At 39.8% G+C, this 18,445-nt stretch overlaps 1 long non-coding RNA gene across 1 annotated transcript in view; it reads right to left on the reverse strand.

Annotated features, from left to right (window-relative positions):
- LOC141744073 (uncharacterized) overlaps window positions 1-15,922 on the reverse strand; it is a 37,365-nt gene extending 21,443 nt beyond the window's left edge. The window contains exons 1-4 of the long non-coding RNA XR_012587331.1: window positions 15,699-15,922; window positions 5,648-5,726; window positions 480-691; window positions 263-364 (exon numbers count right to left, since the gene is read on the reverse strand). This is a non-coding gene — a long non-coding RNA (uncharacterized LOC141744073). The remainder of the gene's footprint in view (window positions 1-262; window positions 365-479; window positions 692-5,647; window positions 5,727-15,698) is intronic.
- Window positions 15,923-18,445: the final 2,523 nt, after the last annotated feature.

Here is an 18,445-nt window from a genome sequence, read left to right on the forward strand (position 1 = left end):
TCTTGTTTGCAGTGTATAAGAGCAGCCCATATTTAAGGGCTTGGTTTAAGACCTCTCGGTTTATTCAGACCAATAAAGTGAGTCCTTTCCTTGTGAAAACTCAATCCCATAGTTAAGCGCTCCCCTTAAAACAAACAAACACACACAAAACCTGTTCATAGTAACTTTGTCCATTCACACATTCCTTTCACGAAGCAGAACAGTAATCATCAGAGTAGCAACAAGGCACATGAACACAGATATTGAGTGTCACTTGGGCTACCTGGGACATCCCTTTTGTCCAGTTGTTGCAGAAGGGCTCTGATCTCCTACCCGTCCTGAGTCATCTGTACCAGCCTCACATCGATCTCTCCACTTGGGCTATCTATCATGACACAAGGTAGCTCTGTTCAGGCACTTGATTCACATCATACAGAACTAATACAGAACTATTATAAAGCATTATATAATATTAAGCAACCATCAAAAAACATTCAAACCTTGCTCTGAAGATAGTTTTCTTAATTTTCTTCCTGGCTTTTCTGGAGTGAGCATTCTTGTAACATCACACAGCTTCAAAGCACTGGTGCAACTTCTGCCTGAAGTGAACCAAGGGACCTCTGGCCAAGATTCTCCTTGTCACATTTTCCACGTCCCAGAGCGCAGTATATCCCACACATTGCATGGGGAAATGTTCTTGAGCAACATATTACTATAATGAGATAACGATAATAATAACATTTTGCATTCTCAATTGGTGTTTATTCAGTTGAAAGTTAAATCCCCAGTTACATGCATGAAAGAGCTGAATTAAAGAAGACTCCATTTTAATATTTACTAACTTCTTAGTGCCTGACTTGGCAACCGTCATAACATTTTTTCAACCATAGGGGTTTTTGAAGGCTTTGTGTTCTTTGAGCAGGACTGGGGAAAGCTCTGGATGGATTTCCTTTGTTTTGCTTTCAAGCACGCTAATGAAAGAAATTGCTCTGTGGAGCCTCAAACTGACATCCAAAGGCTTCCCTCACCCATGCTGGGCTTCAAAGTACCTTGTCCACAATGGGAGACAATGTACAGGTAAGGACAGGGGATAGGCTGCCTCTTTTTTCCCAAATCATGCGGAGCAAGACAAGAAGCGATTGGCTGGCCATTGCATTTTGCAATTAATTGCTAACAGCAGTGGAGCGGTGACAGCCAAGAATCTTCCTTGTCAGCAGGGAAGAGCAGCACAAAAAGGCGACCTTCCTGTCATCCCGCTCTTCCTCGTTTGGCTTCTTTTGGTCTGCCGGGAGGGCAGGATGCACTCCTTGAGGAAAGAAATGGTGCTAAAATGGCTCTGTGCTTTGCCAAAGTAAAGATTACCTTCTTAGCATATTTAGCACAACCTGCTAGTGTTAAATATTAAACCCCAACTATTTTGTGTAGTCTCCACACAAACACCATCTATCCACCCTTTCCACAGAGACCACAGCAATTCACATCTCAGGATCATGTCAGCATCCCTCTCATCTTTACAGGTACTTGAAGATTATTCCCCAGATTAAATACATTTTTAATAATTCATCCCCCATTGCCAGCCTGGCCCACCCTAGAGAGAGATCAAAATGCTTCAGCTAAATCTGGTTTCGGTTCTATTAGAAAATATGACTAATAGACAATATTAGTCTAATATCTAATAGAAAATATTAGAAAATATGCCTTCCAAACTTCTTCTAAAGAAAGATATTTAAATGCAGCTTGTCTTACAAAATAGGTACTATGGGAGAACGACAGCATTTCTGTGGCCCCAGTGGCTTCACTGTAGATGCAGGTATTTTTCAGGTGATATTGACAGTCCGCGGTCCCTGGGGAACATACTCTAGCACAAGACGGATCTGCACAAACCACAGAAAAGAAAAACTGCAGGATAATCACGTACCTTCCAAAGGGCTGTTTACCAGCAATATATGGCTGTTTATGTCCAGAAAGACAAGGCTTTAATGAATCAGGAAGAAGTGCTCCCACTTGTTAAATCCCTGACGTGGATATTTTAGAAGTAGGCGCACCAGATAGATTTCTCTTTTCCTTGCTTTTTTTGCTTTCTTTCCTACTAGAGGACCAGCCTTACTAATATCCCCAGCACTGGATTTCTGAAAATTAGTATTTTGTAATATTTCCTTTATGAGAGTCAGATTAACCAGAAATGACAGGACAGAGAACAGACACATTGCTCAACTCTACCCTTTTACTCACAGCTCTCTCATGAAATCATCAACCATTTTGCGTGTGGGAAGATTTGGCTGATGCTGCTGAGCTCCATCCTGCACTGTGAACATACAGCCAGTCCTCCACATTTTGCCGCAGCAGAAAACGGCTCTTTTAGCATTTTGCATAAAATAAAGTTACTCCTCTGAGGAGATTGGTCCTTTTTTTTCCAAAGCAACCTCCCTCCTACCACTGGAAGCGCCTGGAACTCAATCAGCACCTCATCTGGAAGGATTGACTTGAGACATTGATTCTTGAGGTGCTGGATTAAGGCAGCAGGAGTGAGGCAGATTGATCCCATTTGTAGATTTGTCTCTCAGCTTTTACGCTATAGAAACCACTTTTACATTTTTCAACTCCTTGTCTGTGTAGCTTTTAAGAGAGAAAATGCTTTTCCCTGAGGTCGCTTTAGGCTTGCAGATATAAAAACTTATCTGTAGCCATTTCAAGCAGCTGATCAACTTAAAATGGAGTAGAATTTGATAATTCAATGAATTCACTAATTGTATCCAATGCTTCAGTTTTATATGTGGTTTCATACTAAATAAGGATTTTGTTTAACCATATTTTGGAAACAAGCTCTTTTGGGCCACCAACATATTCTACTACATAAATTACTGTTTAGACGTGCTCTTGTGTAAAAAAAGTTGCTTATCTGATGCAGTGCAACAAATCAAAAAAAGCTGTTAAATTTTGCTATATAAAATAATTAGCATGTCTTATTCTTTAAAGAATGTTAAAGCTCTAAAAAGAAAACTTTTCTCCCAGACTCCAAGTTTTACAGAGACCTTTTTGTACCAACCCACAAGAGCAAGTTATCAGAAACTCAGTGGGCCCAGTAAATGAAAAATGCCTGGGAGAAATGATCAGCAGCACAGGACAGCAAAGTGTCCTTCTTCAGTGTTTCTCTGCTAGGGAGAATTTGGCTAAAATAAAAAAGAGGTTTGCTTCCCAGCAATCCCTGAGTGCCAATGCAGTCTTCTTTTGGGGCCATCAGCAGTTCAAGTAAAGCATAAACATGTTAAACCTGCCTCTGTAATGAATAAGGTTCTCTGGCACCACAAATGTTACTTCTGGTCATGGATCATAATTCTGAGCTCAGCAGTGTTCGCATATATACCTCCATTTGGGACAGCGGCAGTAAAAACTTAAAGGTCTCTGGTTTCCATATGATATTTTCTGGCATAGATGGATTTTGCTCTGCATTGGAGAATTAGGATTAGAGTACAGACATAATAAAATTTCATGGCTTCTTTCCCAACCTGGGTTCTTCTTATTAGAATCACATGGGGACATAAACTCATCATAAAAATAGTAAATCTGTTATTATTTCAGTAATATTTATTATTTGTACATGGGATATATTGTGAGAAAAATAAATTCTAAAGATCTACCGGCAAAGTGATATTAATAAATCAATCACCCACACCAAGTTTCCCAGACACAAGAATTGCTTAAGCAAATAACAAACTTTAAAAAACAGCTTTTGATTGGCTTGCACTATTCTACACAGCACATCAAAACTTGGTGTGTAAGGTGAAGGCATTTCTATGACAGTGCTGTCAAAGTTTTTATGCATAAAAGGTAGGAGCACATGTAGCTAGAAAAGAAGGCCATCAAACTGACAGATGAAGAGAACCTCAATGAGAACTAAATCTGGGTAGGTGGATGAGTGAAGGAAAGAGCCCAGTTTATAACATCAGGAAGAATATTATCTCGTGGGTTTAGACATAGCTTGGGTGAGAGGACCTAGAGAGAAGCTGGTCAAAGCTGGGTGGGGTGAACAGACCTGCCCAACAGGCCGCTATAGGCAAGTCGGGTTCACCCAACTTGCCTGTAGTGACTGAAACAGGAGGCACTGGCAAGAGGAAATAGAAGTCATTGTAAATCTTCAAACCAGAGGCGATGACAAAATGCGTGAGAGGAAATGGCAGAGAAACTGGCCAAGGTACTACTTGAGTAGAAGAAAACAGATCTAGGGTAATGATGTAGAGGTGGTAGTTTGCTTAAATAAAGTTGTCACTCAAAAGAGAGAAATAAAGACAAGAATAAGGTCCTCTGAGTGCGAATATGCACTTCTGGCCTGACTGCAACCACAAGTATTGTAATAGAAAATCAGCTCAGCAGCCTTGATTCGAAACAGAATAACCAGCTTCAGTACAACAGGGAACAAACCTTTTGAGCTCTTTTCATCTCCTTAATTGGTTTCTTTGACAGTGTTTTCACTCTGCCCATAGCAATTCTCTGATGTTTTCTCACAGAAGTTTTCTCTGGGTTCTTGCAGCACCACTGAAGCACATAAAGTAAGACTGTTGAGCCAAATCATCTCTCAAAACTAGCTGTCCAGCCTTGGTTCCCAAGGAACTATTAATTTCAAGGACATGACACAACAGGTTAGCACCTTGCACTAAGATAACCACAACTCAGTGGATTTCTGGAGGATGCGATTGACTTTTCTTGGTCAGACATGTGGGAGAAAATAAAAACATCACTCTGTGTTGTTTTCAAGACAAAAACTGCAGACTTGTTTCTGTGGATTCCCACGCGATGCCTCTGAAGGTGCCAAATAACGCAGTGACATGTCAGGCTGTACACACTGACTGCTGTGTTTAGACTTTCCATGTTGTGATCAGGTCTGAAACGAGTGGCATGACACTCAGTAGCCTCTAGCTATTGGACAGCCATAGACGAACTTGCAAGAACAAACACTAGTCTTCGGACAAAGAGAGACATTATCTAACTCTTCCTAGGGAGTATGAACTGTACACAGGAAAGGATGCTCAGAGTGATAAGCAGAAATAAGAAGGGAGGCAAAGTATTCTAAAACGTGTTTTAAACTGAGACCCCACAGGGCAGTGGCCCACAGCTTAAACATCAACGGTGGGAAAACGTGATGGGGAAGGCGAGTGTGCTCTGTTATCTGCGGGTCATTCGCAGATGCTACAACAACATGCAGGCTGCTACCTTCCCAAATAAGTGTGCATGGATGGGGGCAGGGGTGCACCCTCCAGCCTTGCAAATGCTGTGTCCTACGTCCTCCAGCGTGCCCGACACCTGTCAGAGTCCGGAAAGGAGGTCACCTCCCTTTTCTGCCACTGGCAGGTCTCAGAGGTCCATGCTGCATGGTGGGTTGTGGCCCTGCTGCAGCCCCTGCATCAGCCCCGGCCTGACTCTGGGAGCCCGGAGCGGAGCAAAACTGCTCCCAGCACTGCCTCTGCTGGAGCATCCACTACAGCCAGGGTCAGCTCCTAATTCATGTTCGTCTCCCAGGGCCCAACATACTTTCCATTTCAGAATTTATTTGCTACAAGCTTTCAACCTTCTGCTACCATACAGACCCTCAGTACATTTGCCATATCTTACTATGAATTTTGAATGGAGTTGAATTAGTCTAAAGCACTATTTTCTGCATTGTTTCTCTCACCTTTGTCAAGAAGCTGTACAAATTCTCACCTCACCGTCGGAAATATTCTTCTCTTCAGGCTGACCATTTCTCAAAGGACCTTTTAAAGAAAAGAAAAATTAGAAATAAAAATTCTGTATTGTGATCTAGCTGATATTTTCCTTTTCAACATGGGAGCACCAGCATCACTTGCTCAGTTGTTGTTGCCTAATGTTCATTTAAGCATATGTGTGAGAAAGCTGGCGTATACGACATTACGCTAACATTTGGCATCTGGAACAGTGTTGCAGAAATTAATAGCTCCAGCTTGCAGATAACATTCATATTGACCACTGACCTATTGAACTGTTATATTTAGAAAGATCATTTAAAGGAAAATCTCATAGGCTATTGAATTTGAAGCTGTTCCAGCTACTCTGTGAGGCTTTTTTTTTTTTCCTTCCTCTTCTCTCCCCTGCAGTGGAATTCTCCAAGGCAAATGGAGTAAAATATTTTGCTGGAGGGGATACTTTACTTTCAAGATTTATTCCTTTGCACCACAAATATATCAAGGAAAAAGAAATCAAAGACAATAGCAAAAATGTTGAAAGAATTGGAAAGTTTATTTTCAGTCTCAGCATGAGAGTTTGACAGTCAAGCAGGGATTGTTTGTTTTATCATGTGAGGGGAGTTAATTTTTATGCTAGGCAGCTACGATCAAACTGAAATAACTCACATTATTTTATTTTAATATTAGTTGTTTCTCCTTTGATGCCATGTCAAGGGAAGGACTGTCCTTCCTACTTATCTCAGACATCTGCTACAGAGGAATTGTCTGTTAATTATCTTGACAGATACAACCTGCAAGCTTGTTTTGATGAGCTGTGATCTATACGATGTAAAATATATCAAAGCATTATGTGTACAAGCCTGTTTAGCATGCTAGCAGCATGTATTTATAGATGCTTGGTCTCTACTTTCCTCCTACCAATAGTTTGTATGTTGAGCTAACACTTGCCTTATTTGCAATACGATGGTCAGACCACCATACGCACACCCTATTACCATCTGCTTTTCTCCGAGGGTAGAAATATGTATTAGGCTATTCAATAGTCTGTAAAATCTAAACCTGAGGGAATATTTTGCTGGTCATTTCACCTCGTTCATTCTCCCCCTCTTTATTCTCTTCTTAAAGCATCGTGTGCAACTTTTCTGCCCTTATCAAACGTTGATATTGAAAACAAACAAATACATGCTATTATTAAAGAGATTCTTGCCAGGAGGTAAAAGAAAGATGTGCTCCTATGAGATTTGCTTACATATTCTGCAGATTGTAGCTAGTATAGCTTTACATTTATTGAAATTGTCTTTTCCCTCGAGTTCTAAGAAAATGTGCCTAAAGCTATTATCGCATCTATCGACTCTGTGGGATTTAACGGACGTGGCTCCTGCTCCCAAGTGGTTGGAAAATGACCTCTATGAAGCAAAGTTCAAGCAGAGTGAAAGCTCTGAGACTGAGATTAGAGACCTGTCAGTTGCCTGGTAGGATAAAAGTGTAAAATTATATGTGACGCTCAGTTCAGTCACATCAAACAGCTCAGAAATGTTTACTGAATGAACTACACAGTTGCTAATTACACTTTCCCCTTAAGTATTCACATTATCATGGGCAACAAATACCCAGAGAATCTGGAAAGGGAAAGCTTCTAATAAGTATGCAACAATTACAGCAGGCATGGTTTTGCACCTTAATTTTCTTACAGTGATTATTTATAGTGAAGAGGCAAATTTGGCCTGTCATCGCATACAGTATCTCTGTATCAGGTCTTCTGAGAAAAAGATATTGTAAGTTTTAAACCAAAATACAGCACCAGGAGCATATCTACTAACACTAAAATAAACACAGCTTTCCTCACAACATGGTACAAAACATTGCCTTAACCTACTGACCTTTAGTGACCAAGCTGTTCGGTCTGGCCAGATATATAATGTCTAATGATTACGACAGCAATTAAAAAACTGATGAATCAAAGCATGTTGAAATTGCTCTTCCACTTCTTCCTAGAGGAAGTGCATTAACATTGTATACTGTGGATTTTTTTTCATTATTGCAACTTCCCCATGTTAGAAAACAACCTTCTCTTGATATTCACTAATTCCAAATTTTGTAACATAATACAGAAAACACAATAATGAAAAGTCCTCTTTCCACAGGCAAGGTCCCTACTCTACACTTCAAATAATGCCCACAAAAATCTCTGGCCACAGACATGATCGAGAGAGCAAAAGAAGATGCGGGGGGGGCCCAGGGACTCCTGAGCTGAGTTTTGTGGGACAGCTGTGGTACATGGGACACTTCAGGCAAGAAGGGAAGACAAGGCCAGGGGAGGCTCTGCTGCTGGTGTCCACATGCTAGAAGACATGCTCCACCCCATCTGCTTACAAGGCCATTTACCCCAGGCCAAGGCACCAAGGTCATTAATAAAACCACAGAGAGAGAAACCTGGGATGATCCGCTTCCACGGGCACCCAGGCAATGCAGCCCTCGAGCATGCGGCCACACAGAAAGAGAGGTAACTCCTCAGCCTGCTGCCATTTGCACTCCATAGGTGGACAATTTATGGTTCCTGTTGTTTTGGGTTTTTTTCCTTTCTTTCTTTGAAAATGCATTTTACACAATGGGAGTCTTTTTTTTTTTTTTTTTTTTTCCTTCTCAGTGATTTTTTGGAGCCATTCTATACTTTGGCCAGGAAAGGATGAACCAATTTGTTTGATGGAATAACTACAGCGGATAAAAACACAATAAAACTCACAGTTATACTAAACTACTGAGCCAGTCTGGAAGAAACTACTGTTTTGCCATCTGAGTACTTCCACTGTCTTCTTAAAGTATAGTTTAGTTAAACTGCTTTATGTTAGCAAGTTTAGACAACAAATTATTTCACAGGAAGATATTTGCTGCAACAGTTATCATCGAACAAATCTAGCTTTATCTCTGTCTCGGAATTTAATGTATACCTTTGATTTCTTTATTCTTGTAATTTTTCTCAGATAAAAATTAGCTTTTTCCTGATCTTTGTTAATTCCAAATTCTGTAACATCATAAAAAAGCCTAATTAACAAAAGCAGAACCTTAATCTTCTACAATATATTCAATAACCTCCTAGCAAAAAAAAATATGATTTTTTTTTCTCTCCACTTTTATATGATCTCTAAAACATGTGCTTAATTAAAATTGATCTCCCTTACTTGAAATCTTTACAGAGTGAATTAGAGAAACATGGCCTCAAACACAGTTATTTGAATTTACATTAGCAGAAGATCTAACCGATAATATGTAATTGCTGTTACATAGTGTCATTTACACTTAATGCTACTGTCTCAAGCATTTTAATCACAATAAAGCACATGTCGTTTCCTGCTGATTTTTACAGACTGCTTGATTAAACCCCCATAATGTATAAATCATTGTACCCGGCACGATGGTCAGCAGGCAGGACAGGTTAGTTAAAGTTTTAAAGGGGGAGGGGTTTTGCTCTATATGGGTATTCTGGAGTGGTGGGAGTCTGGTGCCGAGTTCTGGGGTCCAGTTCACAGTTAGAGGTCACAAGGGGCACATCCCACAGTATTTTCCCTGTTAGCTGAATTAGCCACACCATCAACTCCGAAGAATTAACCCAAGATGGCAGTGGCGGGGGTGTGTGTACAATATTCTGCTTTTTAAGACTGCCTATTTTAAGGCTCTCTAAACATCCTTGAGAAATCTAGTGTAACCAAAAAAACACATTAAAAAAAGATATCTTTCCTTTTAATTTCTACCTGTCTAACTCTAAATAGGCAGTAGCCTCACTGATTCATTACTTTCCCTAACCTCATGTGAAATGCCTATTTTATTTTTGGCCATTCACCAAACTTTACAAACTTTCCTGTTTCATTGACAGAGATGTTAGTTCTACCAGGAAAATCCAGAAATGGATGCCAGAGAGATTAAACCTGTACTGCAGCCAAAACAGGTTAAGGGCACAAGGACATGTTCCAAGGCACCCAAAGTTGCTCAGACAAATTTGCTCATGTGGAAAAAAAAATTGTAAATACATGAAAAAGAAAAGGAGCACCTTTTCCACAGTGCTTTGCTAGAAGGAATAATCCCACAGCCCTGCCATTCTGCAAATTTTTACCTTTACTGTCTCCAGGTATTTTGAAGGTAGATGCCTCAAAGGCAGTCTAACATGAGAAGTGCAGCTCAGGTGACTTAGCAAAGACGACAAGAAGCAAACACAAACCACGCTTTGGACTGGCTGATGTACAAAAAAATACCTCAAGTCTCTCTCACGTGTGATCTGTTAACAAATGGTGGAATTCTAATATTAAACCAAATCAAATTTTGGGTGAGGAGTGTGATCAAGATAGAACGGATAATTGGTTTACTAAAAAGGTTGGGAAATCATGATAAAATAAAACAGTTTTTAAAAGTTATGCACATATTCCACATCCGAAATTCTAAATCCATGAGGAAAGAAGCCCTTTTGGAGGAGGTGATTTCTTGCAAACTCTGCCCTTCATGGACAACTGGCAGATCTACCTCTCCTCAAAGGTTACGCAGTCCTGAATCTCTTCATAACTTTCCTATTCTTGACTGCAGAGATAACAAAAAAACCCGACACTCTATTATTTGAAAATGAATATCCAGGTCTTCCTCTCCGCTTTCCTTGTTTTCTCCCTTCCCCATATTTGGAGGGTATTAGCAATAATAGTGAAGAATGGCTTTTGAGGCTCCTGCTAATTGCAGGGCGATGGCAAGCAAGGGAGAAGGCGAGGGAGTGCAGCAGTGACAGATATGCAAGTAGGTGCTGACAGGAAATTCTTGCTTCGGCGCACATTTTCTGATACATGCCACTGTATCAGACAGCATGACCCGAGGTAGATATAGTCTGGAACTGGATCCCAAAAAAACAAATCTAGCTTTTGTTTCTGGAAACTTTTCCTTTTTGACTTCGACAATTCCTGCCCTCTGCAATGACCGTTATGAAAAAGGCATTTCCAATTTTCCCCCTCCCCCCCCCAAAAAAAAAGTCAAAAGTCAATTTAAAAGACAGAAAGCGTTTTCAGATGTTTTAAACTTTTTTTCTTTTTTTTTTTTGTAGAAATGATTTTCAAAAAACATAGACAGGAAGGATATGCCCTGGGCTTGACTTTCTGTGGACTAGGAATGGAATAAATTATGTCTTCACCTTGTAAACGGTGATCTTTCCTCCCTACCGGTGCTATCGGCATCTACTGGTCTATATCCACAGGGAACAATTAATTTTTTCCCAAATAAGTTTGCTTATTAGAGTATCTGACTACTACTTTATTTCCTATAGATGGTGCCCTCTTTTCTTTTTGTAGCAGGTGTTGAAATTGAAAATAAGTTCCTTAAACGGATGCTGTTATGACTGGGGAATGCCAAGCGTAGCCTGTCTCCCGTTTGTGCTGGAACCAGTATGAAGCACAGGCGGTACTCTGGTACTCAGTGGGAAGTTGTAACCATCTACTTGACGACCTGGGAAAGGACAGGTTGAATCTTCAACAAGTATTTCCTTTATATCAAACATGAATTATAGACTGAAGTCAAAAATCACATGATGAAAACAAACCCAGATAAAAAACATATTCCCTTCACAGATGCTCAGGCTTCTCTCTCCCCTCCTGGTAGCACCATGGTGACTTAGCAGTGCTCTTTTGGCCCAGACAGGGCCTCGATGTACAAAGAAAACGGCAACTTGCAATACCCTCTCTTGCCTACTTCATCTAGGTTTTTTTCCCTTCAAAAAATCAGATCCGATCTTCTTTCCCCATTCTAAAAATATTTTGCAAAATATTATTTTTCTTTGAAATTCACCTGTAATAATTCACATCCTTTTGCTCTTGCCCCACGCGGTACCTCTGGATGGCCGAGTTGATTGCTTGTACCATCAGAAGAGAGGGCACAGCAACCTCACGGCTTCCCTCATCATGGTCAGGTTGAGACAGTCCTCCAGGCAATTTAACAATGGCTTCCCCCCGTCACAATAAACCACTTTATAGCACTCTTGTCCGATTCAAATTGACCTGCAGGGCATATTTCAGTAGCAGCTTAATTCACTTTCTCCCTTCCCTCGAGTTGAAAATGGTAGGGCATTAGTTGCCGTATAATGTGACGTCTATGTCGTGCTTCTCCTATTATCTAGACTAAGTAAATCATAACAACAGCAATATAGTTGTGTGTTGATTCAAATGAAGAAATATGGTTCGATGTTAAAATAATTCCTCTAATTTATATATAGCAAAGCCTCACGCAACATCTTCTGTCAATGGCATCCCAAATCAAGATGTGCAGTCTTGAGAAATTGTTTGATTAACTTCTGTCTTGTAAAACATCTTCTTGTGGCAAGTGCTTAAGCCTCTAAGAGCTGCCAAGTTCAAGCCAGTGTGGCTCATGCTATAAGTCTTTCTGCAGTCCTTTGGGCCGCACCATAACAAGAGCGACCATTTTGCTGTCACTGTCCCTTCGCATAGCCAGTCTCTAAAGCTCTGTTTGTTGTTTCATTCTGTTCTATGTCTCCCTTAGGAACTTCTTCATTTTAATATAAATAGAGCGCTTCATCACGCAGTGCCAAAGACTCGTGGAAGGTACAACTCTCAATATTACTGAAGACGATGCATACAGATGAATTTGGCAGCAGATCACAAACAAAGGGCCCTAATGGAAAGGGGCAAACTTCTAAAAGTAGGGAAGGGAAGAGTTTGAAAATAATAGAGGAAAGGGGAAATGAACACCTCCTTCTGCTCACCATCGGTTCAATTGTTATTCACAAACATCACCGGAAGCAGATAATTATGCCCTTTTGCCATAAGTCAAGAATACGGTATGCATATTTTTAAAGTTCATTTTGAATGGGATTTTTCTTTTAACACAGAAATTAATTTTCCTTCTGAACTGGCATGATTTTTAAAAAGCCCATAATATTTCTAAGCAAAAAACCTATATTTGTTTTAGAAAACTATGTTTTAGCAAAATGTTCATTTTGGAAATTTTAATACGTGGTTTTTTATGTTATTTAAAACTTTGCATACTTTTTAATTTTGTCTTTTTGTATCCACCCATTTATATGATATGATCAAGGATATAATAAGAAAATACGACATAATAACATGAAAATAGGAAAATTAGGATAGTATAGGATAATAGGACTAAGGATGCCCAGGCAGAGGCATGAAACCTGATGTGTTATGTGCTGAGAAAACACAAAATAAAAAGACAGTTTCTAACACTTTCATAGTAACAGCAAGTTGTTAATAATATTAGTAATAATAATAATAAATAATAACAATGTGCTACAACCACTGCATGTCACTATGTGACAAGACAGCTGTGATATGTTACGTTCTGGTCACCTAATACTTAGTACCAGGATAACTTCTCATATTTTTGGAAGAAAGTGTCTCCTATAAAAGTGACACTTGAGACATTTCAGATGAGATGATTGAAATCAGGGTTTATTTTAGTTCTGCAAATTTTACCTCTCACACATTGGCATACAATCCCGGGACCACTGACAGGTTGGATGCCATCCCATTCTGTGTGACGAGGGAGTCAAATAAAAGTTGGGTTTTGCCCTAGCAATAGTTTCACATCACTTAATTACGTTTAAACCATCTTGTCCAAAACTCGTTGGCTTTAGCCTCTTACTTGGACAATGTAACTGTTTCTATCATATCCATATGGAAATGCTCTGGGAATCATATCAGCTCATGCTTGCATATTTAATGTGGTTGTGCCAGTTTAATAGCTTACTGCATGACAGTTCTTAGCATTTCTGTTTCCTTTTGTCTCCTCTGCAGTGAATACGTGGGTTATCTCTTATATTTACTACACTTTTTCAAATACTACGTGTGCACAAACATCCCAGCCATTTGGAAATTGCTAATATCCAGTTACAAATTCACAAGTGGCAAATATTCAACCGTGAAATTCAGTAGTTACAAAGGAGAACATTTGTACATTGTAAATTCCTGTACATTTCTTAAGTTGCATGATGGGGAGCAGCAGGTGACATTATCCAGTTTTATGTGCACTTTACCTTTCTCTAACGCCCCTCTCGCTCCCTTCCCTCCTACCGATGCTGCTGAAGTATAGAGTTTCATTCATACACTTTAATGCCAAAACCCACCGTGCTGGAAAAAAAAAAATCATTTCAGAGAATTCAATAGGACCATAGCTGATGCAGACTTTTATCTGGTTAGGCATATTTGTATGGTTATGTCTGTGCTCATGTATGTAGATGAGAGAGAGCACAGAGGGAGGATGGAGGTCACATTACAGCATTTAATGGATGTTTGGCACTTACCCTTTCTGCCATCTACCCTCTCTCTCCATTATCACAGAGTACGAGCACCTCAGAGGTATTAGCATATCTAAACTTCTGACACTTCTGCAAGGCAGAGGACTGCAGAATATAACAATATTCCCTTTTTTAGAAACCAAAAATTCAGCCTGGAGTCAGCCAGTCAGGCCAGCGTCTCCCACTTTTGCCGCCCAGCAGCAGAGCTCTAGGCCTGCAGGTTGCGCTTCTGCAGCCTTTCCTGCTAAAAGGGAAAGTTTAGCAAGACTTTAAAACTAAACATGACTAAGGTTAGGGCAACTCAGTTCATTGGTAGAGGTGGTGAGTGGGGGTTTCAATGTCAGGCACCCCCCCACCCCAGGGACAGGTCTCCATCAGGCTGTTTCTCTTCTGCAGAACTCGGCAGGTGGGAAGCACACTGTGGAAATGTGTGGAGTAGTACAAAACAAAAATTAAATTTATTTTTATCCACCATGGAAGTGCTCCTAGACACATGTAAGGACTTTTCCTATAGAAGTAACTTCTCTGGTATATTAGGCCTATGTTCTTTTTACTGTAGCTGCAACTTCCGCTCTTTTAAAAACAAACGAATTACTAAAATGTTAGAGAACAGATATCATAGGAGTGTAAATCAGGCAAATGCCAAGTCTTGCAAAACAGACATGAACAGAAAGGAAGAATGAGGCTACTCTCTAATGCCTTTTAATACATTTTTCACATAATGATCTGCTCCCAAGTCACAATGAAAAAGCTGTGTAGTAGATCTAGTAATCATATCTCAAACAACAATAATAGAAAAAACATGCCTGATAATCTCTAAATGGCCTTTCACCAGGCCAATAAAACAGAGAGCTATATAATTATTATTTTCAAAACCACAATATTCTGTTTCCTAAGTAGCCCAGTGTAACTTCAGCCATACCACTCATGGAGTGAGATGCTACTTGGTGAATAAAGGGGGATGGACTCTGCCTCATAGTTATAAAAGATAGTCTTATGGTGGGACATAAGCAAAGGTTGGTATTTAATCGTCTTATACCATAATTGTTACCTTCTGATGAAGCAGAGCAGCAGACACAAGCATATTTAGTCAGAAGGCAAAGACTAGTGGAAATCCTCAAATAACAGTAGTCAAATTCTGCTGTCACACATTAATTGGTGGCAGAACTTACTTTCAAGAGTCTGAGAAAAGTCTTTTCTTATGACATTTTTGGTGTATAAATAATATGTGGTACTTTTGTACGGAAATAGTTGTGTAACTCATATCTTCACTCTGTGCTTGGAGGTTTTTGCCTCACCTGTGTCAAAACATCATAATCTTACAGCTGCTAATTGCAGCAGCGTGGCGCCTTGAGTTATTTTTGTGGTCAGCATGAGATGGCATGTGACATTAGATGTTATAGTAACCCTCAATGAGGCCTTTCTATCATAAAGATTTTAATGCAGAAGCCGGGGGGGGGGAATCTCCCAACATCACTTTAATCTGTAAGTACATTTTCCTTTGTCATTATGCAAAATTAAGCTGATTAGACTATTTGTCAGATTTACTACTTTAATACTAATGCACAGTGGTCTAGCACATTAACTAGCTAATGCTTTTAAGGCAGTTTGTCAAAATAAGTGCATATTAGTTCAGTTTCAACTATGCTGGGCTTTTGCACGAGCAGAAAATGAGCAAATAAAAAGAATAATTTAACATGATGAGTCATCCCATCATTTTAAAAACTTACCTTTTGGGGAACACATTAGGTGATATCCACAGCCCACATTTAGTAACCTTCTGATTGACACTGGCAAGAATTTTGCTGCGTAGGAGCCATGTAGGGACTCCGGATTTTGGCTTGCTCTGTCTTTAAAACGCCAACAGATCAGATGTGTTCCGAGAACCACAAACAACTGATTTTTTTAAAAGAGCATTTTCTAATAGCTACCGGTTTCTTAACAGCCTACGAATAGGCATACGCTCTTTCAGCTGAGAACGTGTATCAGGTTTCCTGGAAACCATCCCACTAGGGCATGACTATAGCTACAATATAAGCAGTGGAGCACTTAAAAGGGGGCTAATTAGCTATTTGCTGTACTTGACAGATAAAAGATGTATGCAAGCACAGAGAAAAGACTGCAAATATAGATATCCCTGATTATGTTATTGTCCAACATTTTAATTAGTTTCTTAGACCATCTTTGTGTAATGTAAAAAGGTTTTAAAAGATGTGATAGTAACAAGGCTGTGATGTTTCTTTAACTAATCACCATCACCGCAGGGTGCTGGAAATTTTAAAGCACGTTTTATATGCTCAGTTCATTGAAGAATTACTTTTACTTCTACTGGCCTTAATTTTTCCTTTATTTGCAGAGTAGCGATGAGAAAGGTGTGATTGGATTCAACTAGTGTGCTGACCAGATGCCATTTTGGCATGTAAATCGTCTACCGAGGAGACAGACTGGCTGGTAACTACAAATAGGGACAGATGATAAAACCTTTGGGCTCCATCTGCAACTCTCCAACTCATTCACTGGGGGAGGAAGTAACGCAGCTTCTCTGAGACTCGTTTTAGCTACCCATAAAATTGGGGAATCCTATATATCTGTCACTTGTGAGTTCTCTGAAAGCCTCAGATGAAATTTCCTAATAACATATTCTTGCTTCTAATTTTAGCCAAAACCAAATGCGAAGTTGTATACAGTATGAGGCCATCCGAGCAAATGAATACGTTAACGAAACCTTCTAACATAAAAAAATTTTGGACCAGGTTTTAGATTCCATCAGGAATTAGGGCTCCTTCCTGGTTTACTGATACAGTTTCACAGGTTCACAACGACACGCAGTCATCTTGGCTATAAATCATTTTGATGTGTTTCCACCGGTGTCGCAGGCTGGAAGGATTTGGCCCACACCACGACACAGTAATGAGGTATGTGGGTAAGCAGATAGGTACCAACAGAGTAAGCAGCAGTACAGAAACCAGCAGTGTTTTAAGCTTTGTTAATAGCGCGGGGCCAGGTACATTAAAGCAGCAGATAATTTGTTTGATAAGCAATTGGTATTTGACAGGCCAGTGACAGCCTTGTTGTCAGGAGATCACTGCTCCAGTCTCAGTATGTGACTTTAAAAACTTCACTAGGGGAAAAATTACAGTCAGGCAAGCGGCAGCAAGGCATAGCCTAAGGCGCTATCTGCCAATAACTAAGTCCTAGGGAAAACTGATTTGTGGCTTCTGATCACATGAACCCATAGCCTTCACTATTGACTAATTGTGGTTCATCTGGATGTAGATCTATCTCAGCTAACAAGAAAGCACTAGAGGTCTTCATTTAGCCATTGAGCTGAGTCTCTGGAGACGTGTGTGCAGCTGTCTTTACCTTCTTACCAATCAACACATCAAAAGCTGCAGAATATATTTCCACTTTCAGAAATGCAAACTGCAAGTGAGATAAAGTTGCCAAACTAGACTTGAAAAAGAGTGAATGATTATGACTCTGCTCCAAATACAAAAGATAAATCATTTATGACCTGCAGAACTTTGCTAGCTATATAAATTTAGAACAGATACAATGGAGTCAATTTATCAGCTGGACAGCCACATCATTTTAATGTAACTGTAAAGGATTAAAACAATTTTAGGTTCTTTTTTTTCTCCATCAAACCGGGGAGAACACAAGCAGACCAGGTGAATGCACATTCCCTTACACTAAATGACCACTGAATGATGCCATTTTGATTTGTTTGATTTCAGTGAAGAGGGCATAGTTAAAAATAATCTACCTGGTGCCATGAAAATCAGCTGTTAATTACTAAGCAAAGCATTCTACCTAGTCCAAGCATTATGCTAAAATTGGGAAAAAAAAAAATCAAACACTATTATGGAAGTATTTGAAGCTAAAGCTACAGAAGAGACAGGGTCAGCAATTTTGACCTAAATCCCTTTCTTGGCTTCTGCTCAGGTTAGCAATTCATTCAACTAAAGGCAGTATTGGCAAGACATGGAACACCACCACTGAAGGAGCTGAGCTCCCCCATACTCCGTCAATGCTATCAGAGTTTAAAAGTCCACAGCAATTTTAGGGCTCACTTATAGTTTGACTTAAAGTCCAGATTTAGGTCACATTGGACTTACCAGGCAAACAATTTGCTTCAAGTCCAAAAAGAACAAGAATTTTGTGATGTCCATTAATCAAGGCAGGATCAGCAAGTGCTGGATCTTACTCTCAGTCTGGTAATACAAGGCATACCCAAACAACTACTGCTTTTCCTTGTTTGTACTGTCTTGTTAAGTCAAGAGAAAAGTTTTTCTTGTGAGATTTCTGTTTCCTCCCAGTCCAGAAGAATGAGAGCACAGACTGATGCAGAGTCCTTGCAGGATTTCAGTATCTCTGCATGTCAGCTTGGCTGCAGAAGGGAAACGGCAAATATTTTTGCCATTTAACATTCTGCCCAGTTAAACTGGGGTTTGCAGCCTGGCAGAGAAGAGCAAAT

This window comes from Larus michahellis, chromosome 5 (genome assembly GCF_964199755.1).
Source record: "Larus michahellis chromosome 5, bLarMic1.1, whole genome shotgun sequence".
In the NCBI taxonomy this organism is placed as follows: Eukaryota; Metazoa; Chordata; class Aves; order Charadriiformes; family Laridae; genus Larus; species Larus michahellis.